Raw genomic sequence first — 22,233 nt, forward strand, 5'->3', positions numbered from 1 at the left:
ACCTCTCTCGACCTCAATTTTCCCCATCTGTAAAATGGAAGTCATAAAACACCTACCTCATGAGGTGGTGGAGAGGATTAAGAGTTCAAGCTCATAAAGTGCTCAGTGCAGGGTCAGGGGCATGGTAAATAAGCTGTGTCATTTTTAGCTGCTTTATATGCATGAGAGAGAAAAGTACTGAGTCAGACTTGTGGCTTGGCAGATACTGCATTAGCCTCCTTTCTTATCTGCAAAGGAGACGTGGCTATCTATTCCCCTGGCTTCTTCGAAGTAAGAAGATAGCATCTAAAACAAGACACAAAGAGAAAAAAAAAGGCAGAAACCTATGAAATGCTTTGATGGCTGTTATCACCACAGTGAAATCTAGAGTGAGGAGGCAACTTCCCCTCCTGAGATCTTTGACGTCCTCAAGGGAGATTATGATTCAGGTTCTTGGAGCCTACTGAGTTAGGAAAGGAACTTCTTAGGTTAATGGAGGAACATTTGACTTCGGTTTTACTGAGCTGTTTAGCTGCAGTTTCTGCTTGTCGAATTTAATGGAAACACAGAAGTTAAAACAAAAACAGCCGAATTTGGGGCCTCAGGTTGAAAGGATCCAAGTCTCCTGGTTTATTTAGCAAATGGATGACTTGACAGAAAAAAAAATGTTGTCAGTACTAACATGACTCAAGAAAGAAACAGGAAAAAAGTCCACATGGTTCAAATTCATTCAGTTGATCCGGAAAGACAAATTCTAGAGGTTTTTTTTGTTTGTTTGTTTGTTTTTTAATTAGTAGTAGTAATATTCTTTTCTTCTTTATTCTTTTGGTTTTTTTTTAACGGCTGGGGTGTTCCTGTGAAAACTGGAAATTCGAAATGACAAATCCTAAAAGAGCTATAACACAAGGTTTTGGTTTTTAAATCCTGCAAATTCTCAAGCATTTATATGTAAAACTCAAGAGCTTAAACACACAGATCCACACCCCTAAACTGAAGGTTGCCAGGAATGGGGAGAGGGAGGGAAGCAGGACCGGGAGGTAGAGGAGTGTCTGACGCTGAGACTTTTCTCAGTGCCTGCATTAATTCCTTAGCAACACAGGGCTCCTGTCACGCAAATCTGTGTTCCCCAGAAACCCTGCTGACCGGTCCGCCTGCTAACTGCTCCTGCAAAAAGCCTCAGCACTTTTCAGCCTTAATTAAGCACACAATATGCTAATAGTTTCTGGGTTATTCATGATCTGTACCCATCTAGAGAAAGTTCGGATTGTGAAGGTATTCTACTTTGGCACTAAAGATGTTTAGTATAAGATGATTTTTCCTCTAACACAGTTTATAATAAAAGACTTCATAAAATTCCTGCTTCCTAATCGAACAGAAAATTATGCCAACTTTTGGAATTGGAGAGATGTGCAAATACAGTCAAAATTAGTTACACTGAATTATTTCAGAAATCAGCAATAAAATTGTGAGGATATTCTGTTCCTAAACATTAACATAATACTCTTAGCTGCTTCCATATACACAAACAAAATGTGAGTGTTTCCTGGCAAGTGTGAATGAAAATGGCCAATGTACTAACATATGCTTCTGCCTAACAAAGAATGACTAGTCCTTGTGTTATTTCCCACCAAAAATATTTTTTTAGGCTGGGTGCAATGGCTCACACCTGTAATCCAGCACATTGGAGGCCAAGGAGGGTGGATCACCTGAGGTCAGGAGTTCAAGACCAGCCTGGCCAACAAGGTGAAACTCTGTCTCTACTAAAAATACAAAAATTAGCCGGGTGTGGCCGCCAGCGCCTCTAATCCCAGCTACTGGGGAGGCTGAGGCAGGAGAATCGCTTGAACCTGGGGGGCGGAGGTTGCAGTAAACTGAGATCCGGCCATTGCACTCCAGCCTGGGCGACAAGAGCAAAACTCCCTATATGTATATATATTCCTGCCAAAATAGGACACATCTCTGATTATGTTTTTGTTCTCAAAAAGCCCTGGAGTGATGCCTTTCAGGCGTTTAGAAGAAAGAACCGCCACTCTGCTTCAAAACCTCTAGATGCCACAACGTTCCCATTTTCCTTATATGACAAAGTCCTCATGGGCCACCTGCCAGGAGTCCTGCACACAAACCTCAGTCCTTCGGAGAGAGTTGGGGGCGTCATCGGGAAGTGGATTACACTCCCCTGGGCACAAACGACTCAGGCCACAGGTATGTAAAGCAACTGCAGGAGTCTTTCTTTCCCTGTTTTTATCAAGAGCAGCCTTTTATCTTGTCTTCCCAAAAGTGAAATAGATAAGCATCGCAAAGTTTCACTCTTAAAGGCAGCCAGTGGCCTTCCCCTGTTAACTTTGGAGACTATCTCTGTGCTCCCCAAGTGTCCTTCTCCGCCCAGAGCTAGAAAAATTTCAGAGTCCTGATCAAGCTTTATCTCTCGAAAACAACTTCCGTGAAAATAATTTTTTTTTTCTCCTAGTATTCTTTCTTAGTCCAAAAGCCCAGCATGCGTGTTCTGCGAAGACCTCTTTAGTCACGGGATACAGTCCAGGTTACAAACTTGAATTTAGTTTCAGCCATTCACAAGTCTCTCGGCTCCGCCAACCCACACTCCCATCCCTTCCTCCCGGTTCTCTCTCCCTTTAGTCAAGGGAGGCTAAAAAGCGTGTAAATTATCAAAGCACCCATCATTTGGGAGGGTCGCGTCCTCCAGCCTCCGAGCTGCACTCACCGGGTATCGGGCAGGTAGAGTGCGGCCGTCCCAGGGGCGTCGGCGACGGGAGGCTCAGTGACAGCGGGTCCCTGCTTCCCCGCGCACTGCCCAGACCAGCACTGCCCTGGCGCTGCGGATCCGGGAAGGAGGAGGAAGGGGGAGGAGTCGCGAGTCTGCACCCCGTGAGAGCCTTGCGCAAGGTGCTTTCCAGCTGTGCCTGGTGCAGCCGGCGACCCGCGAGCGCAGCTGTGGGCACACCCCCCACCCCTTCCCACGCCAGAATTCCCCTCTGCTGGGGGCATCCTCCATTTCTGCATGGGAATCCCCGGGCACCCATGCGTGATGCGACCCGAAAGACACGCCCGAGACCCCCAACCCTGGGTTACCTGCGGCTTCGGTGCTCCCACGCCTGCCGAGCGCTCCAGCCGCGGCCCCCCGACAGTTCGGTGCGCAGCTGTCTGCAGGCCCGTGGGAGCCGGGCACGCCGGGCCACCGGGATCCGGCGGCGGCAGAAGCAGGAGCCAGGGCGCTGGACCCCAGAGCGTGGCGCGCTGTCCGGAGCGAAGCGGACTAGTGAGCCCCGCGTCGCCAGCGCGCCCAGACCTCCCTGCTCTGCCCCTGACTCATGGCGTCTGAGCCGGCCCAGGGGCGGCGCAGCGGACGCCAGCCACCGCCTCCCCGACTTTTCCATTTCCCCTTTCTCTCCGTAAACAGAAAGAGAAGGCCAGATTGAAGGGGAAGCCAGAGCCCCCGCGCTGGGAAATTCCGCGCCCCCCCGCCCCCTAGTTTGCCCTCGGCGCGCCCGGGCGGAGCTGGAGGCGGGACGAGGGAGGAGCTGAGCGGCGCTAGGGGAGGGGCGCGGTACTGGAGCTGCGACCCAAGTGGAGGGCCTGGGACAGGGACGAGTTTTCCCCCGGGCCTGGTGACCCAAGGCTTCCTAATGGCGGAGTTGCAAGAGGCGGTTGTGACCTTTCCCGGTCCCCAGGGAAGGTCGTATATCTTAGTGTACTCGAGCCCTCCGCTCTTCTCTGGAGTCCCAGGGTCCGGCGGGAGTGAGGCGGCGGGGGGCGGTCTCCAGACCTTTTTCCGAGCGCCCCACGCCCTGGGGCCGCAGAGGCGCGGCACGCCCTCCCATCCGTGCTGCGGGAGGCGGGGGAGTTTCGGGTCTTCTGGGATCCCGGACTGTGGGTCCGATTGCTACTAGCACGGCTCTCCCAGATTTCGCTTCAAGTCCACACACAATGAGGGCAGTGACCCGTGGTGCGCACGCAGGGACTCGGGCTTAGAGATTCCTAAGAAGCTGTCGCAGGGTGAGCCCCAAACCTGGGTGTTGGGCACCGGTGGGGGGCCCGTGCACTCTGCCTGCAGAACCTGGTTTTCTTCTTTACAGCCTTTATTAAAATCGGTTATTTTGCGGCACCGCCTTATTAGTAAGCGTACCTGTACTGATCTCAACCCATCCCCCACGCCCCTCTAACCCTCAGTCCTAGCTGCTCATCTGGGGTTTTCCTTCTCGAGTGGAAAGCGCTCACTCCAGGTGTAACCGGAAGAGAGTTCTACAGAAAAGCGCCTCTCTCCTGAAATCCACTCTGCGGGACATTCCCAATAACCCGACACCCCCTCCCCCTACATTTCCCACCTATCAAGCATCCACTTTAGCCAGGCATTCGGCCAGAGCGCAGAGGGCGAGGGACCGTGTCAGGTAGACATCCTCTCTCTCTGCCCTACGGCCCAGGACGTGGAGTGTCCCAGGCACAATCCACATCAAACGCGGTCACAAACTGAGTCCACGCCCTGTTCTTCCCGGTGCCCAGGCCGGTGCTCCCTCTGCAGTTGCAAAACTGGCCCCGCGCGGTGGCACACGCCCGTAATCCTAGCGCTTTGGAGGCTGAGGCGGAAGGATCACTTGAGGTCAGGAGTTGGAGACCAGCCTGGGCAACACAGCTACTTCGTCTCTACCAAAAAAAAAAAACAAAAAAAAAAAACTAAAAATTAGCCAGACATGGTGGCTCACGCGTGTCATCCCAGCTACTTCGGAGCTGAGGTGGGAGAATTTCTTGATCCCAGGAGTTCGAGGCTCCCATAAGCTACGATCATGCCACGACACTCCAGCCTGGGCGACAGAGCGAGGCCTCGTCTCACATTTAAAAGATAAAATAATTTTTTTTTTTAAATCTGACTTGGACCCTCACTAGAGCCCTCCACGTTTCTGCTATGGAAAATGAATTGCAATTCCGACCTGAAGATGTATTGAGAGAATTGCTGGAGGAGATAGGTTAGCTGAGGTTACAAGCCGGGGCCTCTTTGCGGGACTTTAACTCGCAGACAAGCCCTGGTAGCAAATCCAGCGTCGAGGGCCGATTGTCTGACTGGGCACTGTCATCCCCCTAGTTATTTTAAATACGACAGCGATTTCATATTATACTCATTCATCTCATGAAGCCGGACGTTTGCCATTCCCTCCAAATCTCCAGGCGGTCCCTTGCACCTAAAGGGGAACCGCTTCCTAAAGTCTGTGCCTCTCTGATCGTGGAGGGAGGGAAGGCAGCTTCCACCAAACTGGCAGCACAGACCCGGCGGAAGCAGCCTGGGCCGGGGTTGGGGAGGCGAAGCCCCGCTCGCCTGCGCGCCGGATGGGTGGAATTTGGCATTGGCTCAAGCGCTGAAGCAAAAGTTATCAATACACTTTTGGCCTTTTCGCTGGAAACCGGGTTAGCACAGGTTGTTGCCTATGATTGTAACGTGAGAGATTGAGAGACGTCTCTTTCTCCTCTGCGGTGTTTAGACAACAAAGGATGATCTTTACACGAGTTTTAAAAATAGAACGATGGAATCACTACCCTCCCCACCCGCCTTGAGTGAGCTCATTAAAACCACACCTAATCTTCTGGGAACTGCATTATTAGCCTTACTTCCTACATAGAAGTCTCCCAAATATAGCTGCATTTTAGGGAGCTGGTGAAATGCTGGGCTAGCAGGGTTCTCAATGGCTTCTCCTGGCTTACACCATAGTGGGTTTCATCTTTTGGGGTGAATTAGGTGAGTTTACTTGAAAATATTTGTAAAGTTTTTAACAAGGAGGCCAAAAGGGAAAGAGCAACTGAAAAGAAAGAAAAAGTTTGTGGACTCTTTGCATTTATTCATTTATTTGAGACAGGTTCTTGCTCTGTCACCCTGGCTGGAGTGCAGTGGGGCAGTCTCAGCTCACAGCAACCTCCACCTCCCCAGCTCAAGTGATCCTCCCACCTCAGCCTCCCAGATAGCTGGAACTACAGGCACACGCCACCACACCCAGCTTATTTTTGTATTTTGGGTAGGGTTAGAGACAGGGTTTTGCCATGTTGCCCAGGTTGGTCTCAAACTCCTGAGCTCAATCAATCCGCCCGCCTCAGCCTCCCGAAGTGTTTGCATTTTTCTTGGTCTGGCTTTTGTTTTGTTTTTTATTCAGATTTACAAAAACAATCCTGCTCTTTTAGGGGCATGCTAGCTAAGTGAGGTTTTGTTGCTGTTTGTTTGTTTTTTGTTTTTTGTGTTTTGTTTTTTTTTTTTTGAGATGGAGTCTTGCTCTGTTGCCCAGGATGGAGTGCAGTGCCATGATCTTGGCTCACCACAACCTCCACCTCCAGAGTTCAAGTGATGCTCCTGCCTCAGCCTCCCGAGTAGCTAAAACTATGGGTGAGCGCCACCATGCCCAGCTACTTTTGTATTTTTAGTAGAGACAGGGTTTTCACTACATTGACCAGGCTGGTCTTGAACTCTTGACCTTGTGATCTGCCTGCCTCGGCCTCCCAAAGTGCTGGGATTACAGGCGTGAGCCACTGCACCCAGCCACTAAGTAAGTTTTAAACATATCAATGAGAAGTCCCTTGAGCCAGCGTGCACAACCATGGGGGGTTATTCTAGAAGTGATCCTAAAGCAATTACAAAGCAGCTCTATAGAAGCTTTTTGAAGCAAACAAAATGCGTTTGCAAATGAGGTGATAACCAATTGCAGTTTACCTGAAGAGGCTTGCTCCACTCACAGGTTGGGACATTAATGGGTTTGTAATATGTGGTTTGGAAATTCGAATTATTTTACTCACAGAAAAAAAATATTAACAATGGGTAGGTAACCCTGTTGACCCATTAACCAATGTAACCACAATTGTGCTCTAGACTAATTAATATGATATGAGGCATTGTTTCTCAGTTTTTAATATTCATAAAATATGGTATTTTGTGAATAAAATAAACCAATAAATTGGGGCATAGCTATAGGTCACTTGGTGAAAATATGTGTTTTTTTTCCTAAAATAACAATAAAATACAAAGTATGAAGGAAAATAATTACGTACTGAATTTGAATAAAGCTTTAAATGAGATAGTTTTAAAGTTCAGAGGAACGTGAGCATGATTTCATGATTGTAACTTTTTCTTTATGGTTTTGTGTTGAAACAGCTATACATATTTGCTAATCAAGATGTTTGAATAACGACCTCTTCATACTTTTGATAATAACCTTCAGGTGAGAAACTTTACAGACACCTAGGTAATAAATTTACAGCTATTATTATTGTCTTAAATTGTAAACAATTTGAAACTGGATTTTAAAATCCAGTAGCTCTTTTTCCTTTCATTGATGTGTATAAGTTTCTTTTTCTTTTTCTTTTTTGAGATAGAGTCTCACTCTGTTATCCAGGCCTGTGTGCAATGGCACCATCTCAGCTCGCTGCAACCTCCACCTCCCAGGTTCAAGCAATTCTCCTGCCTCAACCTCCTAAGTAGCTGGGATTACATATGCTTGACACCATGCCCCTCCTGGCTAATTTTTTGTATTTTTAGTAGAGACGGGGTTTCACCATGTTGGCCAAGCTGCTCTTGAACTCCTGACCTCAGGTATCCACCTGCCTCGGCCTCCCAAAGTGCTCGGATTACAGGCGTGAACCACCGTGCCCGGCAGATGTGTATAGGTTTCTTATGATAATGTGAGTGGATTTCAGATGTAATTGAAGTTTTTCTGTCCAGGCACAGTGGCTCATGCACAGCACTACAGCCTGGGTAACAAGAGCAAAACTCTGTCTCAAAAATAAAATAAAATAAGAATAATCAAAGTTTTTCTTTTCTTTTTTTTTTTTTGTTTGTTTGTTTTGTTTTGTTTTAAGACGGGTTTTCACCATGTTGGCCAGGCTGGTCTTGAACTCCTGACCTCAGGTGATCCGCCCGCCTCGGCCTCCCAAGTGCTGAGATTACAGGCGTGAGCCACCATGTCCGGCCTGTTTTTGTTTTTTGAGACACAGTTTCACTCTGTCATCCAGGCTGGAGTGCCGTGGTGCAATCTTGACTTATCGCAAGCTCCGCCTCCTGAATTCAAGGAATTCTCCTGCCTCAGCCTCCCAAGGAGCTGGGATTACAGGCGTCCGCCACCAGCCGGGCTAATTTTTGTATTTTTAGTAGAGATGCCTTTCCCACTGTGGGAACCAACCGCTCCACCCTCATGACCCGCCCTTGCCACTGGCTGCTCCTTGGACTGTGGCCATCTGCTCCAATACCTGAAACAGGGGGCACAGGTTGCAGTGAGCTGAAACATAAACTCCTTCTTCTAGCACAAACTGGGTCCCTGTTCATGACCACGCAGTGTGTCCTGCAGCTGCTGGCTGATGAGAACCTGTTCAGCCTCACTTAGTATCTTGGGGTGGAGAAGAGCTGTCCCTTAGACCTGTGGGGACCACAGCGTGCATGATTAGATTCTGCTGTCCCCCAGTAGCCCTCTAAGACAGCCCAGGTGAGAGTGCAAAGACACCAGGCCCTGGAGCCACAGGCCCACCTGCCTGCCTTAAGGAATAGAGATGAGTATCTATAATGCACTCACGGTACAGCAGTGGGAAAGGCTATGTCCTCAGCTCTTAGAACCCACCCCGCTTCCCATCCACCCATGAAGACAAGGTTGACAGGGACAGTCTTCTCCATCCTCCTCTTTCCTTTTTCCTTCTCCTCCCCTTTCCAAACATTTCTGTGCTCACCAGGTTTTGCCTTTACTGTGTAAAGTGAAAACAGCAAGTGAGCAAGGGAAATGGGGCCCAGGAGGGATGAGGTCCTCCCCTGGGGGAAGGGGAGAGAAGGCCCCGGTGACCCTGGGAAGGGAAGGGGAGTTCCTAAATTCACTCAGCTGTGGCTGTTGTTTGTCTTGAAGGCTGGGTGTAAATTGGGCCTGTGAACCAAGACCATCTGTTCTCATGTGCACAAAACTAAAATGTAGGTCACTCAGAGCCTGAAGCACTGTTCTGTGTGCTAAGTGTTAAGAATGTTACTTACTTAGTGTTGCGGCTTCCCCAAATTTGAGGTTCTTGAACCACATTGTGAAAACAGAAACTATTGGTCTGTTCCTCTGTTCCACCTCCAAAATGGAAAGTCCTTGTGCAGGGTTTCTTAATCACGGCCTTCCGAAATGACCTGCACCCGGGAACTCTGCAAGGCTCTGTCCTCGTGCCCATGCTTAGCTTTCACTTGCCACACTTTTTTTTTTTTTTTTTTGAGGCAGAGTCTTGTTCTGTCACGTAGCCTGGAGTGCAGTGGTATGATCTCAGCTCACTGCAACCTCCGCCCCCTAGGTTCGAGCGATTCTCCTACCTCACCCTCCCAAGTAGCTGGGATGACAGGCATGCACCACCGTGCCTGGCTAATTTTTGTATTTTTAGTAGAGACAGGGTTTCACCATGTTGGCCAGGCTGGTCTTGAACTCCTGACCTCAAGTGACCCGCCCTCCTCTACCTCCCAAAGTGCTGGGATTACAGGCATGAGCCACGGCAGCCAGCCTGGCTCACTTGCCACACCTTTTTTTTTTTTTTTTTTTTTGACGGAGTTTCGCTCTCGTTACCCAGGCTGGAGTGCAATGGCGCGATCTCAGTTCACCGCAACCTCCGCCTCCTGGGTTCAGGCAATTCTCCTGCCTCAGCCTCCTGAGTAGCTGGGATTACAGGCACGTGCTGCTATGCCCAGCTAATTTTTTGTATTTTTAGTAGAGACGGGGTTTCACCATGTTGACCAGGATGGTCTCGATCTCTTGACCTTGTGATCCACCCACCTCGGCCTCCCAAAGTGCTGGGATTACAGGCTTGAGCCACCACGCCTGGCCACACTTTTAAAGGGGTAGAAAGGCTCAGCAATCGTGCTCCCTCCAGCTCCCTATCTCCCTAAACTGCCTAGGGCTAAATGCTGTGGTGTAGTCCCAGTTGAGTTGGTGGAGATTACCCATGTGCAAAGTGCCTCCTGTCATTCCTTTACATATTAGCCTCACAGTCCTCTCTCCCCTCCCCGCAATGCAGGGCCTGAAAATACTGCACAGTGAAGGTACTGCCTGGAAAGGGAGGGAACTGCTGTCAACATATTGTTCAGGCAGGGGGAGGAATTGGTTAAAAAAACATATGCACACTCTGATCCCCATGCTGTACATGCAAGTGTAAATGCATAAACAAAGAAAACAAGGCTGGGCACCATGGCTCACCCTGTAATCCCACAGTTTGGGAGGCTGAGCTGAGAGAATCACCTGAGCCCAGGAGACCAGCTTGGGCAACACAGTGAGACCCCATTTCTTAAAATTTTTTTTCAATTAGCCCATGTGGTGGGGGTACCTGTAGTCCCATCTACTCAAGAGGTTCAGGTGAGAGGATCGATTGAGCCCAGGAGGTTGAGGCTGCAGTGAGCTGTGATCAGGCCATTGCACTTCAGCTTGGGTGACAGAGCAGGACCCTGTCTTTTTTTTTTTTTTTTTTTGAGACAGAGTCTCACTCCATCACCAGGTGCCAGGCTGGAGTGCAGTGGCATGATCTCAGCTCACTGCAACCTCTGCCTCCCAGGTTCAAGCAATTCTCCTGCCTCAGCCTCCCTAGTAGCTGGGACTACAGGCACGTGCCACCACACCCGGCTAATTGTATTTTTTAGTAGAGATGGGGTTTCACCATGTTGGTCAGGATGGTCTCGATCTCTTGACCTCGTGATCCGCCCACCTCGGCCTCCCAGAGTGCTGGGATTACAGGTGTCAGCCACCGCGTCCGGCCCAGGACCCTGTCTTAAAAAATAAAAAAAGAGAGAGAGATCCAAGATGGCTGATCACTAGCAGCTCAGGCACGTAGCTCCCAGTGAAAGCGCAGAGAACGAGAGGACGCCACACTTTCAGACGAATATTTGTAGCTCACGGACCAGGAGATTCCCAGCGGAGGAGCTCCACGGGTCGCCAGAGCGACTCTTGTGGCCGGCGCAGCGGTTTTGCTGGCGCCTTAAAGCGGCAGTTCTTGGTGCAGAGTCCAGAGATTCCTGGGCAGAAAGGCACCATCAACCTTAACACCGCTGTCTTGGCCGGCGCAGTGGATTGCTCAGATTTCGGCGCTGGGAATCAAAAAGCTGGACGTCCGCTCAGAGACCTAGTTAGAAAGTCGGTAATTACAAAGACGACAGATGGATAAATATATAATCAAGGGAAGAAAGCAGCCTAAAAAGACAGAGAATTCTCAAAATCAGAATGCCTCTCCCTCTACAGGGGATCGCAATTCCTCATCAGTAACGGAACAAGGCTTAATGGAGAACGAGTGTGTTCCAATAACAGAAGCAGGTTTCAAAATGTGGGTGATGAGAAACTTCTGTGAATTAAAAGAACTTGTTCTAACCCAATGCAAAGAAACTAAGAACCTTAAAAAACGGTTTGACGAAATGCTAACGAGAATGGACAATTTAGAGAGGAATATAAATGAATTGATGGAGCTGAAAAGCACCACACGAGAACTTCGCGAAGCATGCACAAGCTTAAACAGTCGAATTGATCAAGCAGAAGAAAGGATATCAGAAGTCGAGGACCAGCTCAGTGAAATGAAACGAGAAGACAAGTTTGGAGAAAAAAGGATAAAAAGGAATGAGCAAAGTCTCCAGGAAATATGGGACTATGTGAAAAGACCTAATCTACGTTTGATAGGTGTACCTGAATGTGATGAAGAGAATGAATCCAAGTTGGAAAATACTCTTCAGGATATCATTCAGGAAAACTTTCCCAACCTAGCATGGCAAGGTAATATTCAACTCCAGGTAATACAGAGAACACCACAAAGATATTCTTCAAGAAGACCAACCCCAAGGCACATAATCGCCAGATTTATTAGGGTTGAAATGAAGGAGAAAATACTAAGGGCAGCCAGAGAGAAAGGTCAGGTTACCCATAAAGGGAAACCTATCAGACTTACAGCAGATCTCTCAGCAGAAACCCTACAAGCCAGAAAAGAGTGGGGACCAATATTTAACATCCTTAAAGAAAAGAACTTTCAACCCAGAATTTCCTATCCAGCCAAACTAAGCTTTATGAGCGAAGGAAAAATTAAATCTTTTGCGAACAAACAAGTACTTAGAGACTTCACCACCACCAGGCCTGCTTTACAAGAGCTTCTGAAAGAAGCACTATACATATAAAGGAACAACCAATATCAGCCTTTCCAAAAATATATCAAAAAGCAAAGAACATTAATACAATGAAAAATTTACATCAACTAATGGGCAAAACAGCCAGCTAGCATCAAATGCCAGTATTAAACTTATATATATTTCAATTGGATAAAAAGCCAAAACCCATCGGTATGCTGCATCCAGACCCATCTCACATGCAACAATACACAAAGACTCAAAGAGAAGGAGGAAGATTTACCAACCAGAGAGTAAAAATAAACAAATACACAAAAAGCAGGAGATGCAATTCTCGCCTCTGATAAAGTAGACTTTAAAGCAACAAAGATCAAAAGAGGCAAAGAAGGATATTACATAATGGTAAAAGGATCAATGTAACAAGAATAGCTAACGATTCTATAGATCAACGAGATAGAAAATTAACAAGGATATTCAGGACTTGAACTCAGACCCGGAACAAGTAAACAATAAACATTTATAGAACTCTCCACTTCAAATACACAAAACATACATTACCACCTCACACCTATTCCAAAAGTGACTATATAATTGGAAGTAAATCACTCCTCAGTAATAGCATAGCATTTCATAGGTTTAAATGAAATATTGGTTGGCTGTTTGTTTGTTATCTTCTTCCCTTATTCCTTCCTGACTACATCATTAAGTATAATTATCAGTATACAAGAGGTTTTCAATACCCATTACTAAATTGCATTCTAGCCTGGGCAAGAAAGCAATACTCCCATTCTCTCTCCCTCTTTCTTTTCCTTTTTCCTCCTCCCCATTCTCTCTCTCTCTTTCTCTTCCATTTTCCTCCTCCCCATTCTCTCTCTCTCTTTCTGTTCCATTTTCCTCCTCCCCATTCTCTCTCTCTCTTTCTCTTTAAAAAAAAAAAAAAAAAAAAATACTAAAGTTAGCTGGGGATAATGGCAGGCACCTATAATCCCAGCTGCATGGGAGGCTGAGGCAGGAGAATCGCTTGAACCCGAGAGTCGGAGGTTGTAGTGAGCCGAGATCACGCCACTGCACTCCAGCCTAGGTTGACAGAGCAAGACTCCGCCTCAAAAAAAAAAAAAAAGCCATGATTACTAGTACACTTTGGTAGCACTGCCTCTTACAGTATTAGAAGTTTTAGCCACCATTGCCTTTTTATCACTAGTACAGTGTCAATGCAGTGACAAAGGGAAATATGTTAGTATTTTTAAGAATGTTGGAGCCCCTCAGTGTTCCAGGGACCTCACTTTGAGAACTGCTGGTCTAGTGGCTGATGTCCCCATGATAGACAGTACCAGACAGTGTACAGTGATCTCCTATCTCCTTTTCCAGCCCCTCCTTCCTTGGGCAGTTCGGGAAAACACCAAGAGCCCCTGGGCCCTTTCTTGGGCATCTGTTGAAGTTGGCTAGGTGATGAGCAGTTTCTTTTTCTTTTCTTTTCTTTTTTTATTAATTTTAGAAAAAAAAAAAAAAAAAAAAAAGAATGCTACCAGGCGTGGTGGCTCATGCCTGTAATCCCAGCACTTTGAGAGGCCGAGGCGAGTGGATCACCTGAGATCAGGAGTTGGAGACCAGCCTGGCCAATATGGTGAAACCCCATCTCTACTACAAGTACAAAAATTAGCCGGGTGTGGTGATGGATGCCTGTAATCCCAGCTACTTGGGAGGCTGAGGCAGAAGAATCGCTTGAACCTGGGAGGCGGCGGTTATAGTGAGCCAAGACTGAGTCATTGTACTTCAGCCTGGGCAACAAGAGCGAGACTTCATCTCAAAAATGAATAAATAAATAAAAATAAATTAATAGCAACTGCATTTTGAGCATGTACTGTGTTCCCAGGCCTCTGCTAAACCCTGTGGATGGATTATCTCCTGTGACTGTCACGACAATCCTGAGGTGGGTCCTATTCTCTCCATTTATGCGTGGGATTTACATGAGTTTAAAGAGGTTAGGCGTCCAGGGAAATCCGTTTCTAATCCATGCCTGGCTGACTCTAAACTCAAATAAACAGCTTCCTGCATCTACAGGCAGGGGATCTGCCGCCTGCAGCAAAGGCACCTCTGTGTGCGGCTGGGATTTGTTGGTGCCCACTGGGGGAACACAGCTGTGAAATGCCTCAGCCTGCTCTCCCAGCCCAGCTTCTTTCCTATGCTGGCTAAAGAAGTGAATGAGTTTCAGGCAGTTTGCAGGTCTAATGTTTTCATCTTTGATCTCTAACTCAGGGGAGGGGCTGTCAAGGAATTTCAGCTATCTCTTGAGAGTAGGGATGTGGGAGGGCTGAGCTCAGGACGCCATAGAACACTAGTTTTGCTCACCCTTAAAGTAGTCCTGCCTTAATTTCTCCAGGTCTGCAGGAACCCAAAGAAACGTGCTGCCTCCTCTCACGCAGAGACGCTGAGGTAGTTCTGGACGGGAAATAGAAAGTGGGAGGAGGTATTGCTGGAGCTTCAGGCCTGTTTCTACGGCATTCCTCAAGAAAGCTTGAGGCAGAGGGAGGCATCTTTCCCCATTCACCCAGCCAACAATAGCACAAATCCTCATCTTCCAGGCCAACACTTTTCCTTAAACAACAGTTCCCTGCCCAGAGACTCGTAAAGGCGGTGGCATTCTGCAGTCGCTTGTTACAGCCTCAACCAAAGCCAGCATTAAACTTTTCAGGGGTCTTTGTGTGAGAACGAGTTGTTAAACATAGCCATTATTAAAAATAAAGTTCCGGCCTGGCACGGTGGCTCACGTCTGTAATCTCAGCACTTTGGGAGGCCAAGGCAGCTGGATCACCTGAGGTCAGGAGTTCGAGACCAGCCTGGCCAACATGGTGAAACCCTGTCTCTACTAAAAATACAAAAACTGGCCGGGCGTGGTGGCACATGCCTGTAGTCCCAGCTACTTGGGAGACTGAGGCAGGAGAATCGCTTGAACCTGGGAGGCAAAGGTTGCAGCGAGCCAAGGTTGCATCACAGCATTCCAGCCTAGGTGACAGAGCAAGACTCTGTCTCAAAAAATACAAAAAACACAAAATAAAATAAATAAAATTCTTGGCTGGGTGCTGTGGCTCACACCTGTACTCTCAGCACTTTGGGAGGCCAAGGCGGGTGGATCCCTTGAACTCAGGAGTTTGAGACAAGTCTGGGCAACATGGTGAAAGCCTGCCTCTACAAAAAATACAAAAATTAGCTAGGCATGGTGGCTCACACCTGTGGTCCCCGCTACTTGGAAGGCTAAGGTGAGAGAATCGCTTGAGCTGAGGAGGCAGAGATTGCAGTGAGCTGAGATCGTGCCACTGCACTCCAGCCTGGGCAACACAGTGAGAACCCGTCTCAAAAATAAATTAAATTTAAAAATTCCAAGAAAATAAAATGTACATTAAAGACATAGATAATAAATACGAAAAACTCACCACTTCCTGATAATTGTATTATAGTCGTCCCTTCTTGAGGCTCTCTGGGTTACTTAGGTCTATCATATCATCTGTGTGTGGAAACACTGCGTAATGAAGTGCCTCTCTTTCCAACACTGCATTCTGTGTCCTCACATTGGTAACTGGAAATACGTCATGGTGGGAAGATTTACATCACAGAAATCAGCAAACACTACGCATCAGGGCGGGGCTTTCAGAAAGCTGATTCTTAAATATTTACCAGCACACCACTGCCAGTGGGCAGAGTTTATATTTTCTGGTACTTTTGACCTACTTTAGGTTTTCTGATATTTACTTATTTATTTAAGACAAGACTTCACTCTCACCCAGACTGGAGTGTTGTGGTGATAGTAGCTCACTGCAACCCCAAACTCCTGGGCTCAAGCAATCCACCGTCTTCAGCCTCCTGAGTAGCTGGAACTACTGGCACATACCACCATGCCCAGCTAATTTTTTTTACTGGTTTTTTTTTTTTTTTTTTTTTTTTTTGGAGGAGTTTTGCTCTTGTTGCTCAAGCTGGAGTGCAATGGCACCATCTTGTCTCACTGCAACCTCCGCCTTTCCAGATTCAAGCAATTCTCCTGTCTCAGCCTCCTGAAGAGCTGGGGTTACAGGCATGTAACCACTGGGGTTACAGGCTAATTTTGTATTTTTAGTAGAGATGGGGCTGCTCCATGTTGGTCAGTCTGGTCTCAAACTCCCAACCTCAGGTGATCTGCCCTCCTCGGCCTCCCAAAGTGCTGGGATTACAGGCGTAAGCCACAGCGACTGGCCTTTTTTTTTTTTTTTTTAACAGGTTTTTTAGAGAAGAAGATCTCACTCTGTTGCCCAGTCTTGTCTCAAACTCCTGGCCTCAAGTGATCCTCCTGCCTCCCAAAGTGCTAGGATTACAGGTGTGAGCCACGTCGCCTGGCCCTTTTTTTTTTGAAACAGAGTTTTCCTCTGTTGCCCAGACTGGAGTGCAATGGCACAATCTCGACTCACAGCAACCTCTGCCTCCCATGTTCAAGCAATTCTCCTGCCTCAGGCTCCAAAGCATCTGGGATTACAGGCTCCTGCCACCACGCCCAACTAATTTTTGTATTTTTAGTAGTGATGGAGTTTCACCATGTTAGCCAGGCTGGTCTCCAACTCCTGATCTCGGGTGATCCACGTGCCTTGGCCTCCCAAAGTGCTGGGATTACAGGAGTGAGCCACTGCGCCTGGTCGCCTGGCCCTTTTCTAATATGTAATACCACATCTGTCAATCTTTTCTTTTCTTTTTTTTTTTTTGAGACAGAATCTTGCTCTTTTGCCAGGCTGGAGTGCAGCGGCACGTTCTCAGCTCACTGCAACCTCCGCCTCCCAGATTCAAGTGATTCCCCTGCCTCAGCCTCCTGAGTAGCTGGGACTACAGGCGTGTGTCACCACACCCAGCTAATTTTTTGTATTTTAGTAGAGACAGGGTTTCATCATGGCCCGGATGGTCTTGACCTCCTGACCTCATGATCTGCCCGCCTCGGCCTCCCAAAGTGTTGGGATTACAGGTGTGAGCCACGGCGCCCTGCTACATCTGTCAATCTTACTTCTATCTGAGTAGCAAAATCACAGGCAATAAATGGTGACTGTGGCCTCAGTTCGCTAGCGGAGGTGTTACTGTAGCTCCATCCTTATTCCAACAGCCTAATCAAGGGAAGAGGAGATTACCCATCACCTGTCCTGAGGGTCAGGCTGTTGCCTTAGGATAGTCCTGCATGGGAATGGCCAGCTTGTCACCGCAGGCAGTGAAGGGGACACATTCACTCAGAATCTTAACTCCATGCTGATGATGGCTTTGTTTAGGATCAGTGATTTCCATTTGCCTCATAAGAATCACCTAGGAAATTCTCGTTCAGTAGGGGTAGGCTTGGGCCCCTGGAATTTGAACTTCAGAAAGCAAGAGGGGAATGTTCCTGGGAAATACTAACCAAGTGAAAAGAACACTTTTTAAATTCAGATCTCTGCTTCCCCATTTTCTGTACATGTGGCCTTGGGCAAGTCGCTTAAACTCGGAGAGCTTTGGTTTCTTTGTTATATAATAGAAAAAAGAAAAGTCACCTTCTTTTCATTTTACTTTTTATAATATCAAAACCTCTTAACCTACAGCTCTGACCATAGGAGAGAAGTGAAATTATGTATTGCATGTATTTATACTGCACCAAAGTGTTTTTGAAAAACATACTTTCATTTACTCGGTTAGTATCACTGATACAGTACCCTGAAAGTTGCTGTAACTAGGCTTGTTTTGTATTTGAGGAATCTGAAATTTGGAGATCCAGGATCACTCAGACCATACACATGGCCAAAACTCTAACTCAAATGTGTTGCCTTCAAAATGATATAGCCGTTGTATTATTATATTCTTGAGCTTAGCAGGTGCTAAGCCACTTGCTCATTCAAGACACACTTAGGCACATCAGTGGACTCCAGGAATTGCTACAGGTCCCAGAGATAAAGCCCACATTACTCATCGGCTGCTGTCAACCATGAAGACGCTGGCCAGCCCTCCTCGCTTCTGCATGAGCCCTGAGTGGGAGCCCAGATTGCCTCCCACATCCTTGTTTGCTTGAAACCCACCATCATGAGTGGTTCTAGCTAAGTGAACTGCTACCCAGTCAGATCGCCCAGTTTTATCCCTCAGATCCAAGACTCACAGAGCATAGACTGGGTGTAGAGACATCCTGGCAGAAGGAGATACTGGAATATTGAAATGTATCTTCTTGGCAGTAGTTAGTTAAATTTGGGGAAATTTCAGATGCTCCCCATCCTCATGCACAGATTATAGTTCTAACTGCTCCCAGAAGAACAGCAAATTAGAGAGCGCACTGAGAGTTTATACTTTTTAAAAGCTTAAATCTGATTGCAAAATAATTCCTCTTTACTAAAGATGTGCTGGAAAAGAGGGATAATGAAATTTGCCCACCAATCCCAACACTCAGATCAGTGATAATTGCTGTCAACATTTCAGTGAACATCGTTCTGATTTTGTAAAGCACAGATATTAAGATTTTATAAACTTTATCTCTGGCATCTGCTCTAAAATCAGCTTTGCAAGCGAGAAGAAAAGAATAACCACAATATCGTTTTAAAGACAATCTGCTCCCTCATCCGTTCATTCAGCAAATATTTGAGTGTGTAGTATGTGCCAGTCACAGTTTCAGGTGCTGGGGAGTAGCAGTGCACAAAACTCAATGGCCTTCATGGAGTCTAGAGTTTAGTCTGGGACAGAGAGAGAGAGAGAGACACTGGACAAATAAATAAATGCACATAAGTACACAATTTATGACACCTGCCAAGAAGGAAATCAGCAAGGTGAAGGGAGTGAGTGGGATGGGGAGAGACGCTTTTGGATCAGAGCTTACTTAGGTCACAAAGGATACTTCTGAGACTGTGACGCTCACATAAACATAATGCTATAGATTATAGCAACCTGGTATAAGTCAAAAGTCCCTGTGGTTGAATAATCATTTGTCACTGAAGTCCATGTTTCCAATTTGTTATTAATTGATATGGATAGATTCTCGAAGTAAATATCTTACAGGTGATTTAATATAACACTTTTACTTTATAAATGATGAAACTGAGGTCAAGAGGGTGTCTTAGTTAGAATCACATTACTAGCAAACAACAGAACTACACCCAGAAGCCAACTTTGTTTGTTTGTTTTGTTTGTTCTTTGTTTTTGAGATGGAGTTTTGCTCTTATTGCCCAGGCTGGAGTGCAGTAGCATGATCTTGGCTCACTGCAACCTCCACCTCCCAGGTTCAAGTGATTCTCCTCCCTCAGCCTACTGAGTAGCCAGGATTACAGGCATGTGCCATGATGCCTGGTTAATTTTTTATTTTTAGTAAAGACGGGGTTTCTCCATGTTGGTGAGGCTAGTTTCGAACTCCCGACCTCAGGTGATCCGCCCAACTCGGCCTCCCAAAGTGCTGAGATTACAGCCATGAGCCACCACACCTGGCCAGAAGCCAACTTTTTGGGCCCACAAATTCCATCTATTACAACTATAACATGCAACTCCTTTCAGAAAAGAATATTATAGGCCAGGCGCGGGGGCTCATGCCTGTAATCCCAGCACTTTAAGAGGCCAAGGCAGGTGGATCACTTGAGGTCAGGAGTTCAAGACCAGCCTGACTAATATGGCAATACCCTGTCTTCACTAAAAATACTAAAATTAGCCGGGCGTGGTGGTGCATGCCTGTAATCCCAGCTACTCAGGAGTCTGAGGCAGGAGAATCGCTTGAACCACCCCAGAGGCTAAGGTTGCAGTGAGCTGAGATCTCAGCACTGCATTCCAGCCTGGACAACAGAGTGAGACTCAGTCTCAAAGAAAAGAAAAGAATATTATAAATAAATGTTGCTTTATGTAGTTCCCATAAATACATTGTAATCAAATATAATCAATTACATAGTAATTGAACCTGTTTTTTTCCCTAGTGGAAAGTCTAGGGTAGAAGAGAAAACATGGGCTTTAATGTTATATAACATCCAGATGCCCATTGTTTTTCTTTTTTTGCCTGACACTAGCTGTTGATTTAGAAAAGCCACTTAATCCCTTTGAGCTTTACTTTCCTTGATTATAGAAAAAAAAAAAGGCATAAATAGAGGGAACAAAATTAACCTCCTTGATCCCAGAAAAATAAAGTAGAGCTTGGTGGTGGTTGGGTTTTTCTTGCAACTCAACAGGGCTCTGGTTAGTAACAGAAACCCCACGTGGAGTTTCTCCAGTGCATGGAGAAACCTGGGTAACCACTCGGCAGGTTGAAGCCTTATCACTGTGGTTTTTCTCTTTAAGATACAGAAACTTCCGGTTTCCTTTGGTGCCTCTTTTATTTCACTTACTTTATTGCATTACAAGCTTTGTGGCAGTGGTTTCATGTTTACCATGTGAACCGGATTATCCCACTGCAAATCTCCCTTGAGTTCTTGGAAAGATATCTAACATTGATAAGAAACAGGACATTTTAAAGGAAATACCCAGCTAAGGAACGACTGAATGTTTGACATCGTTTGCAGAGGCTTTAGGGAGATCTTAACAGCTTCTTTTTTTTCTTTTGTTTTGAGATAGGGTCTCAATGTAGTGGCACCATCTCGGCTCGTTGCAAACTCCAGCTCCCAGGTTAAAACGATTCTCCTACCTCAGCTTTCTGAGTAGCTGGGATTACAGGTGTGCACCACCACAGCCTGGCTAATTTCTGTATTTTTAGTAGACAGGGTTTCACCATATTGGTCAGGCTGATCTTGAACTCCCGACCTCAAGTGATCCACCCGCTTCGGCCTCCCAAAGTGCTAGCATTACAAGCGTGAGTCACCTCCCCTGGCAACAGTTTATTATTTTATTATTATTTTTATTTGTTTTGAGTTGGAGTCTCCAGGCTGGAGTACAGTGGTGTGATCTCGGCTCACTGCAACCTGAGTCTCCTGGGTTCAAGTGATTGTCCTGCCTCAGCCTCCCAAGTAGCTGGGATTACAGGCACACACCACCAAGCCCAGCTAATTGTGTGTGTGTGTGTGTGTGTGTGTTTTAGTAGAGACGGGGTTTCACCATGTTGGACAGATTGGTCTCGAACTCCTGACCTTTGGTGATCCACCTGCCTTGGCCTCTCAAAATGCAGGGATTATAGGCGTAAGCCACCATGCCCAGCTAACAATTTCTTTAGAAAGGTCAGTTTAAAGGCCTATTTTTGTGTCTTAGGGAGTGTTCGTTTTTCACACACTGGGACAAAGAAGAGCAAGCCTAGTGTTGAATGTCCTGAGCCTTTAGGTACGCAGCTGCCCAGGTGGGCTTTTCCTTTTCTAACACAGCTGGGTTGCCATAGATGAAGGGAAAGTGGCTTGACCCAGGAAGAAAACATGGGGTCCATCCCCAGGAGTGGGGTCAGACTATTTCCCAGATGAGGATCCCCATCCAACTAGAGGCTGTGTCCTCTGCCTTGCAACCCACTGGAAGATACAGTCACTTCTGCCCACAGGAAGACAGTCTGGCAGCAGTAGCATTTTCTAAGGGAGCCAGTGACAGATGGCTCTGATGGTACAACAGCCCGCAGAGGAAAGAAGCATGGGACAGTGATCTCTCTTCTCTCTTGCTCTTCCAAGGATACTGTCTTTCTTTCTTTCTTATTTTAAAGAAAAGAAGACATGAGTTAGTATTAAATGTAGCAGGAATAGTGGGCTAGGTGCAGTGGCTCACTCCTGTAGTCTCAGCACTTTGGGAGACTAAGCTGGGGGATTGCTTGAGTCCAGGAGTTCAAGACCAGCCTGGACAACATAGGGAGATGCTGTATCTACAAATAAATAAATAAATAAATAAATAAATAAATAAATAAATAAATAAATAAAATTAGCCGGGCATGGTGGCACACACCTGTAGTGCCAACTACTCTGGAGGCTGAGATGAGGGAATCACTTAAGCCTGGGCAACAGAGTCAGACCCATCTCAAAACAAAATGAAACAAAGAATAGAAATGAGTAATGCTGTACTTTTAAGGGTGACTGTGTGTAAGGTTTGTTCTTGGGTTCTTGCCGAGTTTAAAAGGAAGAAACTGAGGCCAACACAAGAAGATTCAATATAAAGAAATTTATTCAGGCTCCCGGGCGAGGTTCTGCAGTCCGACAGGAGGGGCCGGAGAAGTCACATGGACTCCTCTCAGACGTGGGGTTTTATAGGGAATGAAGGAGCTCGATTGGTTGTGGGAGAGCAGG

At 46.6% G+C, this 22,233-nt stretch overlaps 1 protein-coding gene across 4 annotated transcripts in view; it reads right to left on the bottom strand.

Moving 5' to 3' along the window:
• Nucleotides 1–3,417, bottom strand: part of MAP3K8 (mitogen-activated protein kinase kinase kinase 8) — a 28,900-nt gene extending 25,483 nt beyond the window's left edge. Inside the window, exons 1-2 of one of the 4 annotated variants that reach the window (XM_064368524.1) lie at nt 3,067–3,255; nt 57–285 (exon numbers count right to left, since the gene is read on the bottom strand). The gene's annotated coding sequence lies outside the window, so the exon portion shown is untranslated. Of the gene's footprint in view, nt 1–56; nt 747–2,698; nt 2,802–3,066 lie in introns of those variants that run through there. The other 3 variants (XM_064368526.1, XM_064368525.1, XM_064368523.1) reach the window with 3 other exon arrangements.
• Nucleotides 3,418–22,233: the final 18,816 nt, after the last annotated feature.

This window comes from Aotus nancymaae, unplaced genomic scaffold (assembly GCF_030222135.1).
Source record: "Aotus nancymaae isolate 86718 unplaced genomic scaffold, 86718_ANA_hifiasm-v0.15.2.pri h1tg000077l, whole genome shotgun sequence".
Lineage (NCBI taxonomy): Eukaryota > Metazoa > Chordata > Mammalia > Primates > Aotidae > Aotus > Aotus nancymaae.